Below are 21,256 nucleotides of genomic sequence, written 5' to 3' on the forward strand. Positions count from 1 at the left end.
CTGTCCATCTGTCCGTCCGTCACAAAACTTGTCCGGACTACTCCTCATAACACATGTAACAACTGGTGCAATTTCATCCAAACTTTACAGAAATGATCAGTACCAAGTCTAGTTGTGCATATTGTCAGTATTATCCGGTTCAATGATTAGTTATGGCCCTTTGATAAATTTTATTTTTAAAGTTTGTCCTGACTACTTCTCTTATACCACTAATTCAATTTCAATGAAACTTTACAGGATTGATCTGTAGCTCAAGTCTGTGTGCATATTGCACGGGTTTTCCAGTTGAATGATTTTTGGCCGAGTTATGGCCCTTTGATAAAAATCTGTTTTTTTTCTGTGTGTTGCCAGATACACAAAAGCTTGTCCGGACTACTCCTCATAAACTACTGGTGCAATTTTATCCAAACTTACAGGAATGATCCGTACCAAGTCTAGTTGTGCACTGTCCGTCTGTCTGTCACAAAACTTGTCCCAACATGAAATTGGCCATCATGAGGCGACACATGTGATCACTGATCGCTCTTGTTATTGAAGTATTATCCAAATTTGTACTTCGTCTTGTTAATTATGATCTCATTTTTAAAATTTTCATGATGTAAACACGCTACAGGGGGTGTATTTTTTTAGCAACCTGTACTTTAAAGAAAAGAAAAAAAGAGGTATTTCTATACACTTGTTAGCATTCCTGTTGCTGTCGGCCAAAAATACATTACATTTGACACTGAACTTTAAATGACATTAAAGAATTTTATAAACCTTTTGCTTGTTTTTAAAAAGAAAAATACTTATAAGATTTATTCCTTAAGGTGAGTGATATAGGACCATCATGACCCTCTTGTTATTTATTTTTTTTTTTTATTATTATTTATTTAAATTATTTTATTTATTTATAATTATTATTTTTCAATATAGAGATTTTATTATAAGTTATTGATAATGAAGTAAATAACTGAAATACTGAATGTCAGATGTGAAGCTGGGAGAAACATAAGAAAGTTACTGTGAGTCCCTAAAAAATAAATATGAAATTTGACTCCGCCCACTTTCATATTTTTTATTTCATATTTATTTAAAAAAAAATATGAAATATATATTGACTGATATAGCAATATATTTCATGGGTAAAATTAAATAATATATAATATTGAGTTACATTGTCTGTTTTAAAACAAAAAGTCCAGCTATAATAATCACTGCTACAGAAGGCTCGAGGTGAGCTATTAGTATCAAATGGGGAATTTACTCCGGCGTCATGCGTCAACAATCGTCTTCTGCTCTGAAACTGCTGGGCAGATTTACCTAAAATTTGGTCTGTAGCATCTATGTGACAGTCACACTTAAATTTGCTCATGTCATTTCAATTGGCCCCTTTTAGGGGTCAACAGAGCTAAAAATAGAAAAACTTTTAAACATCATCTACTACAGAACTAAAAGATGGATGATCACCAAACTTTGGCTGTAGCATTCCTTGGTAGGATTTTATCAAGTTTGCACATATTAATTTGATTGGCCCCTTTTAGGGGTCGCTAGGGCTAAAAAAGAAAAAAAACCTTTAGACATCTTTTTCTACAGAACAAAAAGATGAATGATCACCAAACTTTGTCTGTAGCATTTTTGGATAGGCTTTTATCAAGTTTGCTCATATTAATTTGATTGGCCCCTTTTAGGGGTCGCTAGGGCTAAAAAAGAAAAAAACCTTTAGACATCTTTTTGTACAGAACTAATTGATGGATGATCACCAAACTTTGTCTGTGGCATTCTTAAGTAGTCTTTTATCAAGTGTGCTCATATGAATTTGATTGGCCCATTTTAGGGGCCTCTATAGCTATAAATAGAAATATCAAAAGAAAGAAAAATGTATTTTTAGAAAAATTGTAACCAGAGTGATAAAAAGAAAAATGTAATTAAAGTGATATATAGAATAAATGCAACCAGAGTGATAAAAAGAAAAAAAGTCATTAGAGTGATATGTACATGTACAGTATATAATTATATAAAAAAATGTAACTTTTAAATATAATATTTTGTGACTATTTATTTAAAGGAAGAGGATTATCCATCTATTGTATTGGGAGTGTTTGTGGAGCATCCAACACCATTTCTTAGAGAAGCCTTACAGAAGATTGCAGCATTAGATTATCCTAAACAGAAAATTGATTTCTTTATTCATTCATCAGTGAGTGAGCATCTCTTATACTAGATAAACTTGTATTTCTTATTAATTCCATTTTTAGCTCAACTTTTTTTCAAAAGAAAAAAAAAATAGAGGTATTGTTACAGTCATGGTGGCATTCCAGTCTGCAAACTTCAACCTTGATCATTACGTTTTAAGGTATTGGTGCATTAACCATCTAATATAAAAAAGTTTTTTTAAGTTATTTTTGATATCTTTACATTGAAGCCCTGGTTTATTGTGCCCCCACTATAGGGGTGGGGCATTTACATTTACCCTTGTCCGTCTGTCCGTCCATCCTTTCGTCCCTCTTTCCGTCCGTCTGTTCCCTTTTTGTGTGGCACTTAGCTCAAAAAGTAATTGACCTAGAGTCATGAAACCTTACAGAAATGTTGATCAGCATGTGAAGTTGTGCACCTGCGTATTTCCATGTGGATATATATATAGTATTTTTAGATTTATTGCCCTTGACTTAATAAAAATTTCCAATTTTCAACTAGTGTCGCACATTACTAAAAAAATATTTGACTTAGAGTCATGAAACCGTACAAGAATGTTGCTTAGCATGTGTAGTTGTGCACCTGGGTATTTGCATGTGGATATTTCTAGTATTTGTAGAGTTATTGCCCTTGACTTAGTAAAAATTTTCAATTTTCAACTTGTGTCGCAAGTAACTCAAAAAAATAGTTCACATACAGTCATGAAACCTTACATGAATGTTGTTCAGCATGTGTAGTTGTGCACCTGGGTATTTTTGTGTGGATATTTTTTAGTATTTTAGAGTTATTGCCCTTGACTTAATAAAAATTTTCAATTTTCAACTTGTGTCGCAAGTAACTCAAAAAAAAAGTTGACCTACAGTCGTGAAACCTTACTAGAATGTTGTTCAGCATGTGTAGTTGTGCACCTGGGTATTTATGTGGGGATATTTTTAGTATTGTAGAGTTATTGCCCTTGACTAAGTAAAACTTTGCAACTTGTGTCACACGTAACTCAAAAAAATAGTTGACTTACAGTCATGAAACCTTACAAGAATGTTGCTTAGCATGTGTAGTTGTGCACCTGGGTATGAGTTATTGCTAGAGCTGTCATTGATTCATTCAAAGGCATATCGTCGATATATCGATATCGGATTGCAAACATCGACGATACACCTATATATCGATATATTTACCTGTATTTCACATTCATATTAAATTTTGTATGAATGATTTTAGTAAAAAAAAACACCTTCTTTACATGAACTTATGATGTGTTTTGTTCATAAATGTCCTCTGATCATATTTTGCATATATTTGTAGTGCTATGAAATATGTAAATTATCAAATAAATAAAACTGAGGTTATTCATTTACTGGCCTCTATCCATATCTATACACCATCACACTAAGCAGAACACTTCAATGACTAAAGTAACAATATGGAATCACTATCTCACTTGACTATATACAGAGTTCAAACTAAAATGTATATTAACTAGAATGACTAGTTAACATGACTAGAGTAGAAAAACATAAATGTTACATAAAAAAATACAAATTTGTGCATGAGTTTTGTATGTAGGTTTAAATAATAGTGACTGTAGTCATAAAGTATTGACACTTGAACACAGTGGATACAAAAACTCAGTTGATAATATTAAGGATGCCACGGAATTTGATTTTGAAAATATACATTTCTGGAAATAACTATAATTCATTAGGAATTTATCATATTGAAATACAATTTTATTGTCTTATTATGACATTTTTGTAATTTTACTGTTCATACAGAATAACTATTGTTATGCTTATTTTATTTATATACATATTTATTTATTTATTTTGTAAATGTTAGGAATTTTAAAAATTATTTTATTGTTAAGTAGTAGCCTATTGATTATATTGTTTTTGGATTCTTTCATGTGAGGAAGCTATCCAGCTAGCTTACGGAACGTCGGTGGTTCTACTCAGGTGCCCGTTCGTGCCTGAAATAATGCACGGAAGGGCACCTGAGGTCTTCCTCCACCAGTAAAGCTGGAACGTCGCGATATGACCTATACTGTGTTGATGTGACGTAAAACCCAAAACAAACAAACAAACAAAAAACGTCCGGAAATCTTGTGAACGCAACTCCTCTTAAACCGGATGGCAGATTTTGCTTAAACTTACAGGGATGAACAACCTTAATGTGTAGATGGTAGTAAAGGAAGGAATTTTTGCTGTGACCAAATTTAACAGAATTATGGCCCTTTGTTGATTTTTTCACTATATACTATGTAGAAATTTTGTGAACGCAACTCCTCTTTTAAACCAGATGGCAGATTTTGTATAAACTTTCAAGGATGAACAACCTTAATGTGTAGATGATAGTAAAGGAAGTAATTTTTGCTGCCACCAAATTTTACACAATTATGGCCCTTTGTCTATTTTTTCACTATATATTATGTAGAAATTTTGCGAATGCAACTCCTCTAAAACCGGATGGCAGATTTTGCTTAAACTTCCAGGATGAACAACCTTAATGTGTAGATGGTAGTAAAGGAAGGAATTTTTGCTGCAACCTAATTTAACAGAATTATGGCCCTTTGTTGATTTTTTCATTATATACTATATAGAAATTTTGTGAACGCAACTCCTCTTAAACCGGATGGCAGATTTTGCTTAAACTTCCAGGGATTAACAACCTTAATGTGTAGATGGTGGTAAAGGAAGGAATTTTTGCTGCTTAACCTAATTTAACAGAATTATGGCCCTTTGTTGATTTTTAGTTTTCAACTTGTGGCACATGTAGTCCAAAAAATATTTGACCTAGAGTCATAAGATTGACAGAACAGTGGCGTGTGGGGGCATCCATGTCCAATGGACACATTTCTAGTTACAATCTGTGCTGGCACTTGACTGATGTTTAACCTTGCCCCATTCATTGTATACGATCAAGATGTGATCTCAAGTTAAATGTATTGCCGCTAAATGGCAGCCATACATTGAATCTAATTTTGAGTTAACAACCCCCTTTTCATCAACAAACCCAAAATGTTCCCAAATAGGAATTGGCTTTTAAATTTTAGCCTTCTTTTTGTCCCAACAATTTTAATGTTTTCAGCCATTTTAAAGTGTTGCTTAGATATGGGCATAGTCTAAAATATAGACAATTGTGAATGATGAATCTCAAATCAAGACAGTTTAAGTATAATGATAATTGATTTAGATCTATTGGATTTTTATTTTCAAATTATTTTTTAGAATTGGATTGTTTTGTATATATAATTTTCAACACAGAGAAATATGTTTTTCTGAGGTGAAAATACAGCTACCATACAGTAGCTGTCCATTTAGTAGTCACGGTATAGTTTTAGACATGTCCTTTTGACAGGGCACCTGTTTCCGTTTATGTTTTGAGTTAATTTTCGTCTTTTCCACAGGTACTTTAAACAAACTATTTTAATGTTCTGTATGGGCTATATATTTTAGTAATTTCTAGACTTTTAGTAATTAGTGAAAGTATCGATTTTCTAAATGATTGATAATCGATCGACAAAAAAATATCAATGATACATCGATATCGCTTCTATCGATGACAGCTCTAGTTATTGCCCTTGACTTAGTAAAAATTTACAATATTTAACTTGTGTTGCACATAACTCAAAAAGTTTATGACCTGTAGGCCTGAAAGTTTACAAGAATGTTGGTCAGCATGGGTACTTATGCACCTTGGGGTTTTCTTGTGGATTTATTCAGTATAAGTAGTGTTTGCCCTTTACTTAATTTAAGATTTTTCAGTTTGGGCACATGTAGCCAAAAAAAAATTTGACCTAGAGACATAAGGTTGACAAATCTGTTGAGTGTGGGGGCACTCGTGTCCTATGGACAAATTTCTAGTTTGTATATAATATGTAAGCCTAATTAATTAAGCATGAAAGTTTTGACCTGTTTTAACTAACTTGTTTTCCTACTGCCAAACAGTTGTTTGCGAAAAAGACATCACACATTCAAAAGATATCTTGATGTCTCTTTAACAAGTCTAAATACTAATTTTAAGACTTATTTTATGTACAGTCAGTTAGTACATGTATATACTCTAAAACAAGGTGTCCTATCTACAGGATAATGTAAACATATTGAGTTACATTACTTTTTTCTCATTTTGTATTTTTATTTTCAGTGAAGAAATTACCAGAATGAGATAGATTTATTCTTGAACAAGGTTGGAATATTGTACAAGTCTGTCAATACTATAGGTTCATATGACAGTATTGGTGAAGCAGCAGCCAGGAACTGGGCCATGTAATTATTTTGTTTATCTTATACTTTTATTATGCCCCCGCCATGTAATGGCCGGGGCATATAGTGTTACCCAGTTCCATCATTCAGTCCTTCTGTCATTCTGTCATCATCAGTTTCCGTTCATTATCTTAAGAAAGGTTGCACACATTCAACTCAAATTTGACATATGGATATGTCATGAGAAAATACAGGTCAAGTTCGAATTTGGTCATGGTTCAATGATTTTTGGCAGAGTTATGCCCCTTTTACTTTTAAAATAATATGAAATTTTCAGTTTCCATTCATTATCTCCCCAAAGGTACAACACATTCCACTCAAACTTAACATATGGATGCGTAACAGGAATGCGCAGGTCAAGTTCAAATTTGGTCATGGTTCAAAGATTTTTGGCAGAGTTATGCCCCTTTCACTTTGAAAGTAATATGAAATTTTCAGTTTCCGTTTATTATCTCCCCAATGGTACAACACATTCAACTCAAATTTGACATATGGATATGTTCTTGGAATGCCCAGGCCAAGTTCAAATTTGGTCATGGTTCAAAGATTTTTGCAGAGTAATGCCCCTTTCACTTTGAAAATAATATGAAATTTACAGTTTCTGTTCATTATCTACCCAACAGTGTTACATATTCAACTTAAATTTGACATATGGATATGTCAAAGGAATCATGGCAGGTCAAGTTGGAATTTGGTCATGGTTTGATGATTTTTTGGCAGAGTTATGTCCCTTTCACTTTGGATATAATATAGATACATCTTATGAATAAGCAGTTTAAGTTTGAATTTGGTCGTGGTTCAATGATTTTAGACAAACTTATCTTTCCTGAATGTTGGAAAAATTTTGAACTTTCAGTTTCAGCACTCATACTTTTAGCAATTATTTTGCCTACAAATATGCAATATGCTATTTTTAAAAGGTTAAGACTGAATAATTTCAGTGCTTTGAACATTGTATGAAAATGGTTTGTGTTAACATTGAAAAGTTTTAAGGGCTTTGAACTTAAAATGAAAAAAAATGATTATTACACCATCTGAAATTTTGGCTGCATGCGGGGGCATCCGTGGCATGATGACACATTTCTAGTATCTGAGAATTTACTTTTAAATGAAATATTGAGAGATATTTAGGAAATGATATGCAGTGGTAAAAATTTTCGTATTTTCACCAGTATTTTGCCAGGCTACTTTTGTCTACATTCAGCCAGTACACAAAATGAAAGTGGAATTCTTTTGAATTGTAAGATGAAAACAAAGTAATGAAAAAAAAATCAAGTTTTTATATAAATACAGAATATTTTATTATACCCCCACAAACGAAGTTTAGGGGGGGTATATAGGAGTCAGCTTGTCGGTCGGTCCGTCGGTCTGTCCACATCATGGTTTCCAGACGATCACTAGAGTTTGGAGTGAGGTATTGTAATCAAACTTGGTATATAGCAACCTTATGTGGAAACCCCGGTTGGTATTGCATTTGGACCCCCTGGGGCCAAGGTCAAGGTCACCGTTACTAAAAATAGAAAAATGGTTTCCGGACAATAACTAAAGTTAGGAATGAGATATTGTAATCAAACTTGGTATATAGCAAGCTGATATGAAGACCCCGGTTGGTATTGCATCTGGACCCCCTGGGGCAAGGTCAAGGTCACCGTTACTAAAAATAGAAAAATGGTTTCCGGACAATAACTAAGGTTAGGAATGAAATATTGTAATCAAACTTGGTGTACATCAAGCTCATATGAAGACCCCGGTTGGTAATTGCATCTGGACCCCCTGGGGCCAAGGTCAAGGTCACCGTTAAAAAAAATAGAAAAATGGTTTTCCGGACAATAACTAAAGTTAGGAATGAGATATTGTAATCAAACTTGGTATATAGAAAGCTTATATGAAGACCCAGGCTGGTATTGCATTTGGACCCCCTGGGGCCAAGGTCAAGGTCACCGTTACTTAAAATAGAAAAATGGTTTCCGGACAATAACTAAAGTTAGGAATGAAATATTGTAATCAAACTTGGTGTACATCAAGCTCATATGAAGACCCCGGTTGGTATTGCATCTGGACCCCCTGGGGCCAAGGTCAAGGTCACCGTTACTAAAATAGAAAAAATGGTTTCCGGACAATAACTAAAGTTAGGAATGAGATATTGTAATCAAACTTGGTATATAGCAAGCTTATATGAAGACCCCGGTTGGTATTGCATCTGGACCCCCTGGGGCCAAGGTCAAGGTCACAGTTACTGAAAATAAAAAATGGTTTTCGGACAATAACTAAAATTAGGAATGAGATATTGTAATCAAACTTGGTATATAGCAAGCTTATATGAAGACCCCGGTTGGTATTGCATCTGGACCCCCCTTGGGCCAAGGTAAAGGTCACCGTTACTAAAAATAGAAAAATGGTTTCCGGACAATAACTAAAGTTAGGAATGAGATATTGTAATCAAACTTGGTGTTTAGCAAGCTTACATGAAGACCGCGCTTGGTATTGCATTTGGACTCCCTGGGTTCAAGGTCACAGTTACTAAAAATAGAAAAAGGGTTTCCAGACAATTACTAGGGTTAGGAATGAGATATTGTTTTCAAACTTGGTGTATAGCAAGCTTATATCAAAATCAAGATAGTTGGGATTGCAATAAATTGAAATTTTATTTACTGTAGGTTTATTTCAAATTTTTCTTCAGACAACTTATTTTTCAAAAGTCAAAGTTGCTGGTGGGGGTATTAATCACCTTCAGTGATAGGTCTAGTTTTTTTTCTTGTGGTATGAAAATTGCCACATTTTACTTGTGGCTGTGACCACCACTCGTGAAATGATTCATACTGTTTGATGAAAATAAAAAAAACTTGAATATGCTCTTTCTCTATATTTTAATCACTATACTGTTGGTAGCTCAATATTGGTATTTTTTATCCCTTTAAAATAAAGTGGACTTTTCCAAATTCAAAGTTGGGAATATCCATTACACCTTTTCAGTAAGTAAAGGGTTAACTGAAACATTTTTAAAGTTTAAAATTTATGAGAATTTAGGTGGCAAATATTATCAATTCAATGTTTTTCTTTTTTTTTCATATAGACAGAGTTTGACAGACTAATTATTTAGGACAGTTGAAAATCCGAGTTTGACAGACTAATTATTAAGGACAGTTGAAAATCCAGTTCAGGGTGTATTGCTTGTCAGGAAGATACCATTAATCATGAGGAAAAACAGGTAAGTTTATAAATAAACATACAATTATGATAGTGGGGGTGGCAGGATAGGTGTGATGCCAGAATTATAAGTTTTCAGTTCCCAACCGGTTTAACTGGCAGAAACTAGGTGTCCTTTGTTTTTGTCTTTTCATTTGTCCGTCTGTCCATTGGCATTTTATCTGGAACAAATCACTGAAATCAACAAGAAAATTCATTGACAGGCCTTAAACCATTTCTACTTTTTTATTACCTTCTAACGTTTTATTATGCCAGAGTTATGCCCCTTTTACTTTGAAAATAATGTGAAATTTTAGGTTTTCATTCATTATCTCCCCAAGGGTATTACACATTCAACTTAAACTTGATATATGAATATGTCATGAAAAGATACAGGTCAAGTTCGGATTTGGCCATGGTTAAATGATTTTTGACACAGTTATGCCCCTTTTACTTTGAAAATAATATGAAATTTTCAGTTTCTGTTCATTATGTCCCAAACAGTATTACACATTCAACTCAAACTTAACATATGGATACATCAAAAGAATGCACAGGTCAAGCTCTAATGTGGTCATGGTTCGATGATTTTTGGCATAGTTATGCCCCTTTTACTTTGAAAATAATAAGAAATTTTCAGTTTCCGTTCATTATCTCCCAAATGGTATTACACATTCAACTCTTATTTGACAAATGGATCTGTTAAAGGAATGCAAAGGTCAAGTTTTAATTTGGTAATGGTTCGATAATTTTTGGCAGCGATATTTCCCTTACACTGTGAAAATGATATGAAATTTTCAGTTCCTGTTCATTATCTCCTCTAGGGTATTAATCCTTTTGAACTTTGAAAAAAAAAGAAGAAATTTTAAGTTTCTGTTCATTATCTCCCCAATGATTGTACACATTCAACCCAAATTTGACATATGGATACATCAAAAAAATGCTCAGGTCAGTTTTGAATATTGTCATGGTTTGATGTTTTTGGCAGAGTTATGCCCCTTGAACTTTAAAAAAAAAGGAAATTTTCAGTTCCAATTCCTTATCTCCCTAACAGTTGTACATATTCAACTGAAATCAAAGATATTGATATGTTATAAGAATGCATTGGTCAATTTCAAATGTGGTCATGTTTTGGTGATAGCTGACAGAGTTATTCCTTGAACTTTGAAAAAAGGAAGAAATTTTAAGTTTCCGCTCATTATTTTCCCAACGGTTGTACACATTCAACCCAAATTTGACATATAGATACATCTTAAGCAGTTCAAGTTTGAATTTGGTCGTGGTTCAATGATTTTGAACAAAGTTATCTTTCTTGAATGTTAGAAAAATTCTGAATTTTTGGTTTCAGCACTCATACTTTTGTGGAAATGAATGTAGCCATTATTTTGGCTTATGCAATTATATGCAATTTACAAAAGGTTAACACTGAATAGTTTCAGTGCCTTGAACTTTGTATAAAAATGGTTTGTGTTAACATTGACTAGTTTTAAGGACTTTGAACTTTAAATGAAAAGTTAATTTGTGCAAACAAATTTGGAAATAAATATAACATCTGAAATTTTGGCTGCATGTGTGGGCATCCGTGGCGTGACGACACATTTCTTGTTTCTATTTTTCTTCCAAAACCGCCTACAGCTACTCCTTCTGTTTGCTTGAAAAATAAAATACCACACAAGTAGGGCCTAGTAGAAGAACCATATCCTTTGACTTTCAACAAAGACATGATTGCTATATAAAGAGTGTTACAAGAATATAGAAATACTAACAAATAATTTCTCATATTCTCAATGTGCCAAATTATTTCAAGAAGCATCCATGAATAAATTAGTACCACAGAGTAAGTTGATTAGTACCACAGAGTAAGTTGATTAGTACCACAGAGTAAGTTGATTAGTACCACAGAGTAAGTCAATATAGACATATTGTTTTTGCCCTGTCCGTTCGTCAGTCCGTCCGTGCGTCAGTCCGTCCGTCCATTCTTCGTTTCCGGACGATAACTAGAGTTCCTTTTGACCTACAGCTCTCAAACTTCATAGGATGAATGGTCTTATTGAGCAGATGATCCCTATTGTTTTTGGGGTCAGTAGTTCAAAGGTCAAGGTCACAGTGACCGTTGGTCAATTTCTCGTTTCCGGACGATAACTAGAGTTCCTTTTGACCTACAGCTCTCAAACTTCATAGGATGAATGGTCTTATTGAGCAGATGATCCCTATTGTTTTTGGGGTCAGTAGTTCAAAGGTCAAGGTCACAGTGACCGTTGGTCAATTTCTCGTTTCCGGATGATAACTAGAGTTCCTTTTGACCTACAGCCCTCAAACTTCATAGGATGATTGGTCTTATAGAGCTGATGATCCCTATTGTTTTTGGGGTCAGTAGGTCAAAGGTCAAGGTCACACTGACCGTTGGTCAATTTCTCGTTTCCGGATGATAACTAGAGTTCCTTTAGACCTACAGACCTCAAACTTCATAGGATGATTGGTCTTATTGAGCAGATGATCCCTATTGTTTTTGGGGTCAGTAGTTCAAAGGTCAAGGTCACAGTGACCGTTGGTCAATTTCTCGTTTCCGGATGATAACTAGAGTTCCTTTTGACCTACAGCCCTCAAACTTCATAGGATGATTGGTCTTATAGAGCAGATGATCCCTATTGTTTTTGGGGTCAGTAGGTCAGGTCAAGGTCACAGTGACCGTGGTCAATTTCTCATTTCCGGATGATAACTAGAGTTCCTTTTGACCTACAACCCTCAAACTGGGGGGAGACATATTGTTTTTGCCCTGTCCGTCCGTCAGTCCGTCCGTTCGTCAGTCCGTCCCTCCATTCTTCGTTTCCGGACGATAACTAGAGTTCCTTTTGACCTACAGCTCTCAAACTTCATAGGATGAATGGTCTTATTGAGCAGATGATCCCTATTGTTTTTGGGGTCAGTAGTTCAAAGGTCAAGGTCACAGTGACCGTTGGTCAATTTCTCGTTTCCGGATGATAACTAGAGTTCCTTTTGACCTACAGCCCTCAAACTTCATAGGATGATTGGTCTTATAGAGCTGATGATCCCTATTGTTTTTGGGGTCAGTAGGTCAAACGAGTGGAGTCATCCCAACACACTACAGTTATCATGATTTGACATACATTGAAATTTGAGTTGTCTTTCAATAGTGTAAAAAATCTGACAATATGAACGTTTGTTTCAAGTATCATCAAAATCCTTCAAAGGGTTGAAGAGTTATGGAGCAGACACAATTTCCTTTAATTTCGTTTGTGAAACTATATATGATATGACATTCAAGTGTCAAGTAGACCTTGACCTTGGAACCAGCCATACGAAACATGTACTCTACACGTTCTCTGGATGCGGTGAATTTTTGTTTCAAGTATCTACCAGAGAGGCTTCATTGTGAAAACGAGTGGAGTCATCCCAACACACTACAGTTATCATGATTTTACATACATTGTAATTTGAGTTGTCTTTCAATAGTGTAAAAAAATCTGACAATATGAACGTTTGTTTCAAGTATCATCAAAATCCTTTAAAGGTTTGAAGAATTATGGAGCAGACACAATTTCATTTAATTTCATTTGTGAAACTATATTATGATATGACCATCAAGTGCAATTTCGTTTGACGCCCGCCTGCCATACGCTGATTGAATAACCAGGATTTTCAAAATTGAATACCTGGTTAAAAACAAACAGTTTAGGAAGCATCTTCTCGTACAACCTTAACAATAGAAACCATCCATAGACAGCCTTCATTGAAGTGACTACCGGGTATTTACATTATCTTATCTCCATTTCCATTCCTGTTTCCATTCACAGTTATTCTCAGCAGTGGGGGAGACATGCGCTTTTTTACAAAAGCATCCTCTAGTTAGTACCACAGAGTAAGTAAATTAGTACCACAGAGTAAGTTGATTAGTACCACAGAGTAAGTTGATTATACCACAGAGTAAGTTGATTAGTACCACAGAGTAAGTTAATTAGTACCACAGAGTAAGTAAATTAGTACCACAGAGTTAGTTAATTAGTACCACTGAGTAAGATGATTAGTACCACTGAGTGAGATAATTAGAACCTCAGAGTATGTTAATTAGTACCACAGAGTAAGTTGATTAGTACCACAGTCCACAGAGTAAGTTAATTAGTACCACAGAGTTAGTTAATTAGTCCCACAGAGTTAGTTAATTAGTACCACAGAGTATATTGATTAGTACCACAGAGTAAGTTGATTAGTACCACAGAGTAAGTTGATTAGTACCACATAGTAAGTTAATAAGTACCACAGAGTAGGTAAATTAGTACCAAACAGTTAGTTAATTATTACCACAGAGTTAGTTAATTACTACCACAGAGTTAGTTAATTAATACCACAGAGTAAGTAAATTATTACCACAGAGTAAGTTGATTAGTACCACAGAGTTAGTTAATTAGAACCACAGAGTGAGTTAATTATGAGGAAAAATGTTGCTCATCAATAAGTCCCATTGGCCAATTGTTTTTAAAATGGTTTCTAGGTTTTTAGTAGTAAAGGACAAAGAAATTGGTATTTTGTATTCCATATAAAATCTAAATCATGAACCAAAAAGCAAAAGATGGTTTATCTATATACCAATTTTTTACCATTTTGAAAACTGTTTAAGATCGCAAAAAAGCTTAACGCTTTTTGTGGAACTGATGTCATTTTAAGTCTTAATAAAATTAATGTTTCATGTTTAAAAACTCCAACCTGTATTTTTTTAAAAACCTGACTCAGAAAATGGTGTTTTGCTTACAATAGAAAGGCCTGAGGCTCATTACTTGTTCCTTATTTTACTGAAATAGACAGTGTCAGGAAAAAAGTGAATTACTTACAATTAAACTGATCTATTTATTTGAGATTAGACAGACTGTTTTAGTGTCAATAATTATATTACAGTGTATAAGAATCTTACAACGGCAACCGTACAGACCAGAATATCTAGCTCGAGGGTGACTGTTTACGGCGGTAATGAGGCTCTGATGAGTTTCCGCTAGACAGTTACCCAAGAGCACGTTCTGCTTCGCTGCACAAAATGGCCGCCAGAGCTAAAAAATAGAAAAATCTTGTCCAACCTTCACAGGTCAATCTACTGGTGGGATTTCAACCAAACTTTACAGGAGTGATCAGTACCATCCATAGTTGTGCACATCACTGGCCCGTTATTCTTTGTTGCACAAAATGGCCGCCAGAGCTAAAAATAGAAAATTCTTGTCCGCCCTTCACAGGTCAAACTACTGGTGGGATTTCAACCAAACTTAACAGTAGTGACCAGTACCATCCAAATAACTTGTTATAATAATACAACGTGTCGTGTGCAACAACCGGATCCATATCTCCAGAGTCAAGGTCGCACTTGCTCATTCAAGATCAACATTGTCTATTTGAGGGTATATGTGGTGTCTGGTCCATAACATTCTTTTCCATGAAGGGATTTTGATCATTTTTGTCACTAATAATTACAATATTGAGACAATGTGTCTTGAGCAAAAACCAGCCACCTACCTCCAATGTCAAGGTCACAGTAAGAGGTTATATATTAACAAAGTCTGTTACAGGGTATATTTGGGCCAGGTCCATAACTTCTTCAAAGATCAAGGGATTTTGAAATTATGTTGCACATATGTTCACAATAATAAGACAAGGTGTCATGAGCGAAACCAGTAGTCTACCTCCAAGGTAAAGGTTACAGTTGTAAACCTTAACATGGTCTTTTAAATGGTATATTTTGTGTGCAGTCTATAATTATTTTATTATTCAATGAATTTGAAATAACTTAGCAAATATGTTCACAATAATGGGACCATGTGTCATTAGCAACATCCAGACTTCTACCTTCAATGTCAAGGTCACACTTGAGTGCAAAAGCTTAACATTGTCTGTTCTTGGGTATATTTTGTGAGCGGTTCATCAATCAAGGGATTTTAGAATAATTTTGCACAATTGATAACAATTATAAGATGACATGTGATGCGCAACACCTAAACCCTTACCTCAAAGGTCAAGGTCACACTTGGAGGTCAAGGCCTAAAATAGGCTGTTACAGGGTATAATGCCAAGTTAGGCCAATGCAAATAAAGGTCATTAATGAATTAACCACATACATTGATTGATGACTGGACACGAAATGTACCCTGAAACAGACCATATCCTCTGTTTGAAATAGTAATCACAAGTATACAAATGGATTTCTTTTGACACATACACAGGAGTTATTACATTATATTTCTTTAATGAATTTTTGTTACTGGCATGTGCAGATCTAGAATAATATATAGTATGTTTTTTTTTATAAACTAAAATAAAATATTCATATTAAAATTAATGTAAATATGCCACTGTTACAGGTAAATGAAGTAAGTGGCATATTCCTCCTATGGACTGTTGTAGTATTTTTATATTGAAATCCCTTCAAGTATAAATGAAAAGTTCAAAGCAGGGTAAGTTTATTTCAGTTGAACAGGTTAAAGGTAAAGATATATATTTATTTTTCCAGTTGCCACTGACAAGGTTACTGGCTAAATATGGAGTTGAACCTATTGAAAAGAAACATGAAAGAACTTTATACTATCTTCATAAAGCAGATGAAAAAAGGAAATCTACGTAAGTTGTGTACATATATTCATCACATTAAACCAAAGCACCTAGTGTAATAAGAGTTTTATGTGATGTCATTTTAATGTGAGGAAGATTTCTAGCTAGCTATTAAAACATCGGTGGTTCTACTCAGGTGACTGTGTGTGCCTGAAATAATGCATGGAAGTCACCTGAGCTTGCCATTATGACCTTTACTGTCTAGGTGTGATAGAAAATCAAATCATAAATCTGAAACATGTGTCTCGAGTCAATAATGGCTTTGATAAGTTAATCATGTGTTTACAGTCAATATTGGCTTTGATGAGTTAATCATGTGTCTAGAGTCAATATTGGCTTTGATGAGTGAATCATGTGTCTAGAGTCAATATTGGCTTTGATGAGTGAATCATGTGTCTAGAGTCAATATTGGCTTTGATAAGTGAATCATGTGTCTAGAGTCAATATTGGCTTTGATAAGTGAATCATGTGTCTCGAGTCAATATTGGCTTTGATGAGTGAATCATGTGTCTAGAGTCAATATTGGCTTTGATAAGTGGATCATGTGTCTCTAGTCAATATTGGCTTTGATAAGTGAATCATGTGTCTAGAGTCAATATTGGCTTTGATGAGTGAATCATGTGTCTAGAGTCAATATTGGCTTTGATTAGTGAATCGTGCATAAAGACTCTATATTGGCTTTGATAAGTGAATCATGTGTCTAGAGTCAATATTGGCTTTGATGAGTGAATCATGTGTCTCGAGTCAATATTGGCTTTGATAAGTGAATCATGTGTCTAGAGTCAATATTGGCTTTGATAAGTGAATCATGTGTCTAGAGTCAATATTGGCTTTGATAAGTGAATCATGTGTCTCGAGTCAATATTGGCTTTGATGAGTGAATCATGTGTCTAGAGTCAATATTGGCTTTGATGAATGAATCATGTGTCTAGAGTCAATGTTGGCTTTCATAAGTGAATCATGTGTCTAGAGTCAATATTGGCTTTGATGAATGAATCATGTGTCTAGAGTCAATATTGGCTTTGATGAGTGAATCATGTGTCTCGAGTCAATATTGGCTTTGATAAGTGAATCATGTGTCTCTAGAGTCAATATTGGCTTTGATAAGTGAATCATGTGTCTAGAGTCAATAATGGCTTTGATAAGTGTATCATGTGCTCGAGTCAAAATTGGCTTTGATAAATGAATCATGTGTCTAGAGTCAATATTGGCTTTGATGAGTGAATCGTATGTCTAGAGTCAATGTTGGCTTTGAAAAGTGAATCATGTGTCTAGAGTCAATATTGGCTTTGATAAGTGAATCATTTGTCTAGAGTCAATAATGGCTTTGATAAGTGAATTATGTGTCTAGAGTCAATAATGGCTTTGATAAGTGAATCATGTGAATAGTGAATATTGGCTTTGATGGATAATCATGTGTCTCGAATCAATATTGGCTTTGATAAGTGAATCATGTGTCTCGAGTCAATATTGGCTTTGATAAGTGAATCATGTGTCTAGAGTCAATATTGGCTTTGATAAGTGAATCATGTGTCTAGAGTCAATATTGGCTTTGATAAGTGAATCATGTGTTTAGAGTTAATATTGGCTTTGATAAGTGAATCATGTGTCTAGAGTTAATATTGGCTTTGATAAGTGAATCATGTGTCTCGAGTCAATATTGGCTTTGATGTGTGAATCGTGCATATAGACTCTTTATTGGCTTTGATAAGTGAATCACTTGTCTAGAGTCAATATTGGCTTTGATAAGTGAATCATGTGTCTAGAGTCAATAATGGCTTTGATGAGTGAATCATGTGTCTCGAGTCAATATTGGCTTTGATAAGTAAATCATGTGTTTAGAGTCAATAATGGCTTTGGTAAGTGAATCATGTGTCTAGAATTAATAATGGCTTTGATGAGTGAATCATGTGTCTAGAGTCAATATTGGCTTTGATAAGTGAATCATGTGTCTAGAGTCAATATTGACTTTGATAAGTGAATCTTGTGTCTAGAGTCAATATTGGCTTTGATAAGTGAATCATGTGTCTAGAGTCAATATTGGCTTTGATAAGTGAATCATGTGAAAAGTCAATATTGGCTTTGATGTGTGAATCACGTGTCTCGAGTCAATATTGGCTTTGATAAGTGAATCATTTGTCTAGGGTAAATATTGGCTTTGATAAGTGATCATGTGTCTAGAGTCAATATTGGCTTTGATGAGTGAATTATGTGTCTTGAGTCAATATTGTCAATATGAACTTTGTGATATAAGTTTAAGATTTAGATTATATTGTGCTTTGATTTATAGTTAAAGATCCTGTAACACGATTTTTTCATGGTTTCATTAATATATATGATGCTCAAAATAAGATTTGTCAATATTGTAAGTTCCAATAAGCATTATTAATAAAGATATTACCAATTTAACATTTTATGAAAATAAAGGAGGAAATTAGAAATTTATTTTCTGTAAATTCTAAGTCAAATTTTCCAATAAGAAATGAATGCATATAATTGATTGATTACATATAATGTGCACAAATATTTTCTGTACATATTTAACACTTTCTTCGATGTTTGAAAATTGTTTTATTTGCATATATAATTTTCTTTTTAAAGTGTGGTAACACATACAGTAACAATATCAATCACAAAACATGCAGGATCTTTAACAATAATAACTTTGTTCCTTGTATTGAGAATTCTCATATTCAGGTTGAGTTAAATAAGGGCCATCATGGCTCTCTCGTTGTTGTATTGTAGGGGGCCTATACAAATGTACTTTTTTTGTGTGAGCAGTTGACGCTGAGCAATGGATGGAAAAAGAGGAACTAAATTTCCTAAAGCTAAAGATCACACGATATAATTATGTAAAGTCAGGGGAAAGCAATGAATCCCTTCGGAAGCATTTAATAAAAAATTACATGAAAATTTCATGCTCGGTTTGCATAAAGTCATTCAATGAAGGACAGTCAAACCATCAACTTTATATTCTTCTTTTTGACAGGTTGTTTTTCATATTGTCTGAATATTCTAAATAGATTTAATTGTATTGAAAATGTGTTTATATACATATATTTTGTATAATTCAGTATATCCTGCAAATGGAGGTAAGATGTCCTTCAAAAGAGAAACCTGAAAATAAAGGTAATTGTCTATCTTCATTGTCTGATTTTAATTTTATTTACACGATTTAACACTGTCTGTTGATAGTTCCCTTCTAATTTTTCCACCGTCTGCCATTCTGCATGACAGAATAGGGATAGGGAGCCATTTCACTGTGAAAAGAACAATAGAATTCATTCTGTAACAATAAAGTATAAGGCCTACTGTTATGGCTCCTTATTAAACAAAGAGTATGCACTTTAGTTTTACCTTAACTTCTTAGAAAAAAAAAATGTGTGTTATGTGGGGAAGCTATCCAGCTAGCTTACGAAACGTCGATGGTTCTACTCAGGTGCCCATTCGTGTCTGAAATAATGCACGGAAGGGCATTTGAGGTCTTCCTCCACCAGTAAAGCTGGAACGTCGCGATATGACCTGTATTGTGTCAATGTCACGTAACGAGCATGGGCGTCAGCGTAACCCAAACTTATGTTCAAGTTTTTTGTAATACCTCAAATATTTTCATAGTCCATTGACATATGGCTTTGAATTTTTGCACACTTGGTTTCACCATCATGATCCCAACCTTTGGAAACACGAGGAGGTAACTCTATCAAGCATCTTTGACAGAATAATGCGCCCCTTTTTTCGACTTAGGAATTTACGTAAAAGTTTTTGTAAATACCTCAAATATTTTCAAAGTCCATTTACATATTGCTTTGAAACTTTTCACATTTTGTTTCACCATTATGATCCCAACCTATATACAGGAGGAGGTAACTCTATCAAGTATTTTGAACAGAATTATGGGCCCCTTTTTCGAGTTAAACTTTACGTTAAAGTTTTGTAATAACCTCAAATATTTTCAAAGTCCATTGACAATATGGCTTTGAAACATGTTGAAATTTAATACTCTTCATTGAGAGCATAATAGGACTCTCTCCAATGCCTATAACTGTAAATATGGATTTAAAGAAAAATTTTGCCTTTTTCTTTACTGAGAAAATTTAACCTTATTCAAGGCTTTTTCTACTATCAAGCACTAAGAATAGTCAAGCGTTGCTGTCATAACGACCGACAGCTCTTGTTTGATGGCAAATGGCATGTATACATTCCTTTATTATGCCATGCTCATCAGTCCTACCAGTTTTGTACGAGAATGATGTAAATATGATGTTAGACTTAATAATTAATATATGTGACGTCATTTTGTCAGTTTTTTTGCACATTCTGTTGTTCAGGGGGCCGATTATGATTATGAGTTTTTAGGCCCCGGGCCACAAACTCTATATCGGTCATGTGACCAACTCGTAATAAGTTAAAACTGTTTTCAACTTTGTTGTATAGAAACCAAAGTGTATTAATTGATATTTAATATACATTTAATGTTCATTATTTCATTAACAGGATGGTATTATGTACCAACACAAGGTCAGTTTAAAGAAAGGGAAGACATGTACGGAAGTCAGGAGATGGTGAAAGCTAGAGAATTAGGGAAATAACTTGTTACTAAAGATATGTCGTACAGGATTATTATGAAACAAAGCCACTTATTATTTTAAATGCATTGCTTTTGAACTTTTAATGTGGTTTATTTGACATAAATTTCCTCTTCACAGTTTTAGACATAATATAGATATATGAGGATTTTCAAATAAACTTTAAGTAACCTGAATTAAAGAAGAATTATTGAAGAATAAAGTGTTAGATATTGTATGAAACATATTGTTTTGCATCAAATTTTGTGAATATACATTGAGAAAATATTGTTCCTTATCAATCTATATTGTTGCTGTGTAATGCTTTGGCTATAAAAATGTGTACAGAACCATTAAGGTACGCTAGGAACATACTCATCATAAATAGGTTTTAGTCTGAAAGGTAAACTAGATTCAGACTACTAAAAGTAATGGTAGAGCTGTATACATAATGTTGTGTAT

At 34.0% G+C, this 21,256-nt stretch overlaps 1 long non-coding RNA gene across 1 annotated transcript in view; it reads left to right on the forward strand.

Annotated features, from left to right (window-relative positions):
- The window catches only part of LOC132747053 (uncharacterized), a 30,527-nt gene extending 14,002 nt beyond the window's left edge, over positions 1–16,525 (forward strand). Inside the window, exons 2-5 of the long non-coding RNA XR_009628073.1 lie at positions 2,048–2,179; positions 6,319–6,440; positions 9,511–9,645; positions 16,132–16,525. This is a non-coding gene — a long non-coding RNA (uncharacterized LOC132747053). The remainder of the gene's footprint in view (positions 1–2,047; positions 2,180–6,318; positions 6,441–9,510; positions 9,646–16,131) is intronic.
- Positions 16,526–21,256: the final 4,731 nt, after the last annotated feature.

This window comes from Ruditapes philippinarum, unplaced genomic scaffold (assembly GCF_026571515.1).
Source record: "Ruditapes philippinarum isolate M1 unplaced genomic scaffold, ASM2657151v2 ctg896_1_1_1_1, whole genome shotgun sequence".
In the NCBI taxonomy this organism is placed as follows: domain Eukaryota; kingdom Metazoa; phylum Mollusca; class Bivalvia; order Venerida; family Veneridae; genus Ruditapes; species Ruditapes philippinarum.